Source organism: Engraulis encrasicolus, chromosome 2, assembly GCF_034702125.1.
Source record: "Engraulis encrasicolus isolate BLACKSEA-1 chromosome 2, IST_EnEncr_1.0, whole genome shotgun sequence".
Classification (NCBI taxonomy): domain Eukaryota; kingdom Metazoa; phylum Chordata; class Actinopteri; order Clupeiformes; family Engraulidae; genus Engraulis; species Engraulis encrasicolus.
Window position 1 is genome coordinate 1,333,230 of NC_085858.1, and position 7,570 is coordinate 1,340,799.

Sequence of the window (7,570 nt, forward strand, 5' to 3'; positions counted from 1 at the left end):
GTTTCAGAACCAAATATGTTTTGTTGACCATTCACTTAAAACACTATTTTCGAAGTGGACTATTTTCTGTCTGATCTGTTGTCAATGACGATAACATTAGCTACGGGAAGCGAGAAAGGAATATGACAGGATATAACAATATATGTACAATGAAAACAACGTGAATTTCAACTGTGCTGAACTTCCAATAGTTACCATGAGCGACGCGTCCCATCCGAAGACCGTCTCCGCCACGCCTCTTCACAGACTACGAATCCCACCTCAGCCCTTTGGATGGCGGTAGTGCGCAACCCTTGTCAGCAGCCAAAAAACGCAACGGTAAGGGAAGGAGAAGGGGGGACAACGCCCCCTTAGGAGACCAAACTTGAGCACATCCATTTACATTGTGTGGGCGGAGTTCAGGGTATCTCCTTCTCTATACCATTCTCTGATATCAGTGTTCTGATCATCGAATGAAGACTGCGCTGAGTCTACCTTTAGCCACAGTAAGGGCCAAAACATACCAAGGCGGAACGGAACGGTCGCAGGACGGACGTGGTCTTTCTGCTTAGTTTTGGCCGGCGTGCTTTTCTCTGCCTTGCACACTGACAGTGTCGGCGTGCGCGGCCAGTCCTGTTCAAAACCCTCCCCACAGCTAAAGCTAGTGTAGCAAAGTGGAAGTTTGGATGTTAGTTTTCCTAAAATAATAACCATCAGACTGATAGTTGTAATTGCACGACTACGCCACTGGGGGACTGCCACCCCAGAATATATTTTGATTTCAACCAATAAGGCACCACAGGTTCGGATAGAATGGACAAGAGACGTACCTTTGTTAAAAGGAATAACAATGTTTTCTTTATTAATATAATTGTAGTCAATTAAAACCCTGCGCCGCTGAGATAAAAACAGTAATGCACATTAGAACGGGGTTGGCTGCCCCAGGATAAAAGGGGTTCACCGAGCTAGGCCAGCCGGGCAGGCTTACTAGTTGAGAATAAATTAAGTTCACCACTCGTGCACAAAACCAAGGGGCCTATGGTAAACGCCAGTCACACACACGCGCATAGGCTCACTACGCTATGTAAGTGATTAAATGACAATAAGTGTGGATATCCACTACACACAGAATAAATCCGTATAATCACACTCAAAACTACTAGTCTACTGTATGGCCCGGCCCGACTAGCGTACATAGGCCTAGAACTGCGACAGCCAAACCCCGTACAATGACAAAGTGACAAGCTAAAGCGGCGGACAGGCGAAAGAAAATTAAAGAAACAAACAAAACAGAAAGGCTAAACAATTTCGTAAGGGCAAAACAGCGGTGAGCAGCTGCCGCAAGCAGTCTGCCCACAGAGACAGACCCTCGACGTACTCTGAGGTGTCTGGAATTAGGTGAACATACACACAGAGATCAGTACATGTTACATACAAATAGTTGACAAATGTTTAACATGAGCTATGCATAGGACAAAGGATCTTTACAAGCTCACCTCAACAACACTGAGAGGGAGGGGAAGCCACTGGGGTTAGACGCCACGGGAACTCTGGCTCCTGAGAATGAACAGTATGTTTAAATACACAGCTCTAGCTGGTTGCAGTCATCTAGACAAAACTGTGATCACACATACCTTGCTGCACCCGTAGCAAAGGCACCGGGCATCATCAGCGAATACCGGCACACCGGGAAGGCTCCAATGAGCCGGTCTAATTCATCTGATTTTATAAAAACAATGGCATAGCCACCAATTACGGATTAGCCACTGAGCGGCTACCTGAGTCCCGTGACGTCATTGGGGTATGGGAACTGCTGAGGGACACACCTTACTGGACAGGCAGTGCGCCCTGTTACATTTTTCCCCTGCTTTTTGGATCGTCGTCCCGACGATACACGATCCCAGCACCGGTGTACCCGCAGGCAAACTCACCATCAGGCACGCACACGCAGTCAAGCAAGCAAGCAGGCATTTGTACAGGCGTGGCATCGTCGCCCCGACGATGGGCTAGCTTTCCACCGCCAGGATTCAGGTCACAGTAGGCCTATGCACACAGGCAGGCAGACTTACACAATCATGCACATACTACAATAAGCAGGCACACTCACACACTAGCACCCTCCAGTCAGGCAGGCAGGCAGGCATGCTCCCCCACAATCGTGCGCACGGGCAGTCGCGCACCTACAGGTAGACAGGCACACAGTCACCCCATCGCACACACACCCTACAATGCACCAAGAAAATTGAACAGCATCATCATACACACACACAAGCATACACACACACAGTGTAAGAGGACCCAGGTTGGAGGTTGGAGAGGCATGGACATGTCCCTTGAGTTCGGCAGCGCTCCGCTGGCACGGCCACTACTCAGTCCAGGGGACGGCAGACCTCCTGCTGGCCGACGAGGGGAGGGCCTCCCATTGCGCCCCGATTGGGCTACCGGCGAGGGCCGCGGCGAAGCAGGGACTCGTTGCCCATCACAGTTCCTGGCCAGGTGGCCGGGCTGCCGGCACCGCCAACACACCTTGGGGCTCCCAGGCGACCCTGCTTGAGGCCGCTGCAGCAGCTCCACCCACTGCGACAGGAGACGGATCTGTTCCCCCTGCCTCCTTGCCATGTCCTTCAGCTCCAACAGTCCCTCCCAGTCTTCCTCCATCTTCAGCGGGGACGGACACCACTCACAGGCACAGGCACCCCACGACGGTGGGTCGTTGTGGAGATTGGGGCCCCCCGCCGTGCCCACCGCTGTTTTGCCCCTAATTACAACCAGCCTTTCAAAAAAATCAAAATAAACTCAAAGCTAAAAAAAAAAGGACACGTCTCTTTGATACATCTATCTCTGCCGACTATAGGCCAAAATGTAGTGGGCGAGACCGTTACAGGAAGTAGTTCGACTACGCCACCCCCGGGGGGGGAGCCCCCGGAGGAAATGAATTAGGGGTAGTTACAGATACCCTGGACCAACACACAATGTACCCGCACAATAGATTACCAGGCAAACACAGGTTCGTGCACAATGGAGGCAGAGACAGTGGTGACAATTTATAATTCAAATCTTTATTATTATTTTCAGTATAAAAATATGTTTGTCACTCGAATACCGGCACACCGGGAAGGCTCCAATGAGCCGGTCTAATTCATCTGATTTTATAAAAACAATGGCATAGCCACCAATTACGGATTAGCCACTGAGCGGCTACCTGAGTCCCGTGACGTCATTGGGGTATGGGAACTGCTGAGGGACACACCTTACTGGACAGGCAGTGCGCCCTGTTACACTAGCATGCTACTTTGCCATTCATTTGAATGAGACACCGCCGGTCGCCGGCGTGAAAAATACGCTCGAGTTCTATTTTCCAAATGCGGCGCGGAGCCGGCTCCCGCGCCGCTGACGCCCGACTACCGCCGGTTGGTGTGTAAGGACAGATAGGTTTCAATGTATTTTCACGGACGCCGGTAAAAAACGCGGCCGCTCCGCGACGCTTTACCGCCTTGGTGTGTAAGACCCCTAAACCTTGTCATTTTTCATCACAGCCTAATTGTCTTTCAGCCTCTCTCTCTGCTCTTTCCACACGGCTGTGTTCACCTTCCATTGCCATGAACGCTTTTTGCTCCTTGAGTTCTTCGGCCATGTCAAGCATCCTCATCTTGGCTTTGTCTTGCATAATTTTTCTCTCCTCCTAATCTCTTTGTTTTCTCTCTTTCTCCGCCTTATCAAAATAGTCCTCGTCCGAATCTGCCCCACTTCCCGTATCCTCAAGTTGCTCCGACCTCCTCCACACGTACTCCATTGCCGCTTTTTGGATCTGGGGCCTCATTTATCATCGGTTCGTAGAATGTCTTCTAAATTGTGTCTTACGAGTGAAATTTAGAATGTACGCAAGTACAGAAAAATCGGGATTTATCAAACGTGCGTTGGCTGCTCCTACGCACACCTCTGCATGATAAATCCCACACCTTCCAAATCACTGTGCACGCGCGTATGTGGGGTAATTTGCATCGCGAAACGCATAAATCCCACTCTTTGCTCAGGAATGATTGCACATAAGCTTTACGCACAGATCTGTGCCTAAGAACGCTTGATAAATGAGGTCCCTGATCTTTCTCCAGAGCTTTTCTTACGTCTTATGTCTTCCTCCTTTTCTTAGGTCTTCCTTGAGGTCTCATTTGTTACCGTGACCATTTCCTTGCTGCAGCGTTTCTCCATGCAAATGGCCTGGGGCCTCATGTACGAAGCTCACTTACGGACAAAAAAGCTACTTAAGTTGTTTTCCACGGTCACGGTCAGATGTACTAAAACAGACTAGACGTGGAAAACTGCGGATCTCCACGCGAATTTCAGGGCTGCTGTGGAAGTTTCCGTAAGCGTGGAAGTTGTCGTAAGTGGTGCATTGCGTCTTTTTGGCGGCACTCAGAGGCATGCAGCGCAACTACATGTGTTGTACGCGGTCGGAAATATTGCAGAGATGCAGCCAGTTAAACGTGGATTTTAATGTTGAGGCGCGTGATTTAAAAAATGAAGAAAACCACCTCAATCATATTATTGTTGAGGCAGCTGGTTAAAATGAAACGGACTCATGGAACTATCCTGGAATTACAACGAAATTGGATGCCCATCAGCAGTATTATTTCAAGTATTTGGCAGCTATTAAACATTGAATATTTTCTGGATCTGCGTGTCTTCTCGCATTTGTTGGGAACCTCCTCACCGCAGTGCTTGTCTTTCTCTTTTAATAACACTAGGCCTACTGTAAAATTAGTCCATCCATTAACAGGTGATTTTATAGGCTAACTGAGTATTGGCTGCAAGTTATTCATAGGCCTACATGTGGCGTAGCCTACATGTGTCATCTTTCATAGGTCTATTTATACCCGACATAAATGTTTATTTCTCTGAAGCCTTGGCGACTGCCTCATCGCAATGTGTTTTGATGTAATGTCTTGTAAATATTAATTGTTGGGAAACCATTGTACTGCAGTATAACATGACAGATTTTTCTGCAGTCCTCACATTAAGTATTAGGCTACCGATGCCTGATTTTATACACGCCAAAGTAATTTTGTAAGGCGCGCAGCCTTTTTCCTTTTAAATTGTCTACCTCTGAAACAGCGCCTTCACCTCGCATGAAATAGGCTATATTTCCCGCGTTCCCCTTCCCGCGTTCCCTTTCCAATTCTATCAACCAATGAATGCACATGAATGGGTCTGTTCATACTAATTAGAATATTCATATAGAATATTTAAGGGAGGAGGCAAGGCGGAGACTTGGGCCCGTGTGTGCTCGTGCATGTGCGCAAGATTTCACGTCAAAACCTGGTTACGCACTTATTGATACATCCGGATTTTTTTGTCCGTAAGTAACTTCCAAGATTTTCGCGTCCGCACTTTCTTGGTAGGAAATCCACGCACTTCTTTGTACATGAGGCCCCTGGTCTCTGGCTTTCTCCCTTCAATCTCTTTCCTCGCCTCTTTGCATAGCCTGTCCAGAGGGGGGCGCCACACATGTCTCTTTGTCCTGCCTTCTCCTGAGCCTTTGATTCCTCAATTATATCAAGCTTCCTTGCTTTGGCTTTCTCCTGGCATTGTTGTTGATCGTGAAGCATTTGTAGATCATCACGTAAACATGGACCACGGTACAGTGTGACAAAAAACTTTCAAAAAAGAACTTTTAAAAAGGGCTTTTTTGTCCAGTAGGGCAAAGGGACAGGTGCTTCAGCACCACCTCATCTCTATCTGTGCACACCTATGCCCTTGTCTCTCTCTTTCTTCCTTCGATCTCTGTCCTCGCCTCTTTTTGGTAACATCGTCTGTGCCCAGAGGGGGGGAGCCACTCATGCCTATTTTTCCTCTTGCCTCTCCCTGATCCTTTGCTTCGTCAATGACATCAAACTTGCTTGTCTTGGCTTTCTCCTTGCAAAGGGCCTTGTTGTCTCTTGCTTTCTCTGTGCAAAGTGCCTGGTCTCTGGCTTTCTCCCTGCGATCTCTGTCTTCGCCTCTTTGTGGTAGCATAAGGGGTGGTGTAGCCAGAGCCCAGAAGGGAGCGCCACACATGCCCCCCTTGCATCTTTCTGATCCTTTGCCTCCTCAATGACGTCAAGCTTCTTTGCCTTGACTTTCTCCTCACTTATTTTGCGCTCCTTCTCCATCTGCTCTCTGTTCTCTCTCCTCCTCCGCATTTAGTTTCCTCTCTGGCTCTAAGACCATTTGCTTTTCCTCCTCATCGAAATAGTCCTCGTCCGAATCTGTCTCACTTCCCGCATCGTCAAGTTGCTCCTCACATACTCCATCGCTGCTTTTATTTAGGCTATGTGTGCAAAATAGAATAACTAGGCCTAAGCTATTTTGTAACTTAAATGACAGGACAGTGGCCAAAAAGATACGAAAGCTGCGGAAATCGCAGGGATTGATTTAAGTTGCGACATTGTGCAGAATTCGCTTGAATTCACTGAGGTTGTGAATCGCAACATTGCGAATTCCTGGAGGGACTGACTAGCTCAGAGCAGTTAGTGCAGTCGCCCCACATGTAGGCAACAGAGTACCCACATACTGAGAGCAGTTAGTGCGGAATTTGGAAGAGCTTCTCTCCTCTCAACGCATCTGAACCCCACCCCCAGACCCCTGAGTGTGAGGTGAGGGTGTGTCAGGGAGTCTCGTTCACCTCAGCACCTACCTGGGGACCATTCCATCATTGGCGCTGAATTCAGCGGTGCTTATGCGCAAAAGCCGAGTTTCAACTAACTGCAGCTTCTGACACTGTTCCACCACTTAAGATCAGCTGCGCCTTGGCTAGTTTCACTTCAGCCGCGCTCATCAAAGCTGGCGTTGCGCTCGTGCACGTTGTACAGGGGAAGTCCATATCAACGATTGTCGAAAATGCGATCATGTACACACAGAAAAATAAAGGTACCATTGTGTACCTAAGTCGGTACAAATGCTTGTCGCACCGGCAGTACCATCTTGAAGAACAATTCTGTACCTGCATATGCAAGTACAGTTTTGTACTCCATTCATTTGTACCTTTTAAGGTACATTTGTGTACCCATTGTGACAGAAATGTACCTTAAACCACCATAACCATGTGGCACCCTTAAGAGGTACTTTTCTGTCCTTTTAAGGTACAGAAGTGTACTTAAATGGTACAAATTAATAGGGTACAAAAGTGTACTTGAAAAGGAAGGTACAGAATTGTTCTTCAAGAGGGTACCGCCGGTGCGACAAGCATTTGTACCAACTTGGGTACGCAATGGTACTTCCATTTTTCTGAGGTACAGGTAGTATTGCTGAGATAAATGCACAAGTCAACAGGTATACAATCTCTGCACAATCATTTATTAAGCAAAATATCACCAAAGGAAATGTTTTAAAAAGTGATGATAGAAAAAAAAATCACATTTCAAAACAAAGAGCACAAAATATTTCACAGCAACATACAACTTATGAAACAAGTGCTTCATAGCAACATGCAGACAACCATCAATAAAATAGATATTATCAATCACCAAATGGAAATGTTAAAAAAGTGATCATAGAAAAAAAAAATCCATAGGAAACTAGTACAAAATATTTCATAGCAACATACAATCATTGA

At 47.3% G+C, this 7,570-nt stretch overlaps 1 long non-coding RNA gene across 1 annotated transcript; it reads right to left on the bottom strand.

Annotated features, from left to right (window-relative positions):
• Positions 1–1,018: 1,018 nt before the first annotated feature.
• On the bottom strand, positions 1,019–2,757 carry LOC134459847 (uncharacterized). Its single transcript, XR_010036887.1, has 3 exons — positions 1,614–2,757; positions 1,476–1,536; positions 1,019–1,367 (listed from the first exon to the last, which is right to left on the bottom strand). It is a non-coding gene; the product is annotated as an uncharacterized LOC134459847 (long non-coding RNA).
• Positions 2,758–7,570: the final 4,813 nt, after the last annotated feature.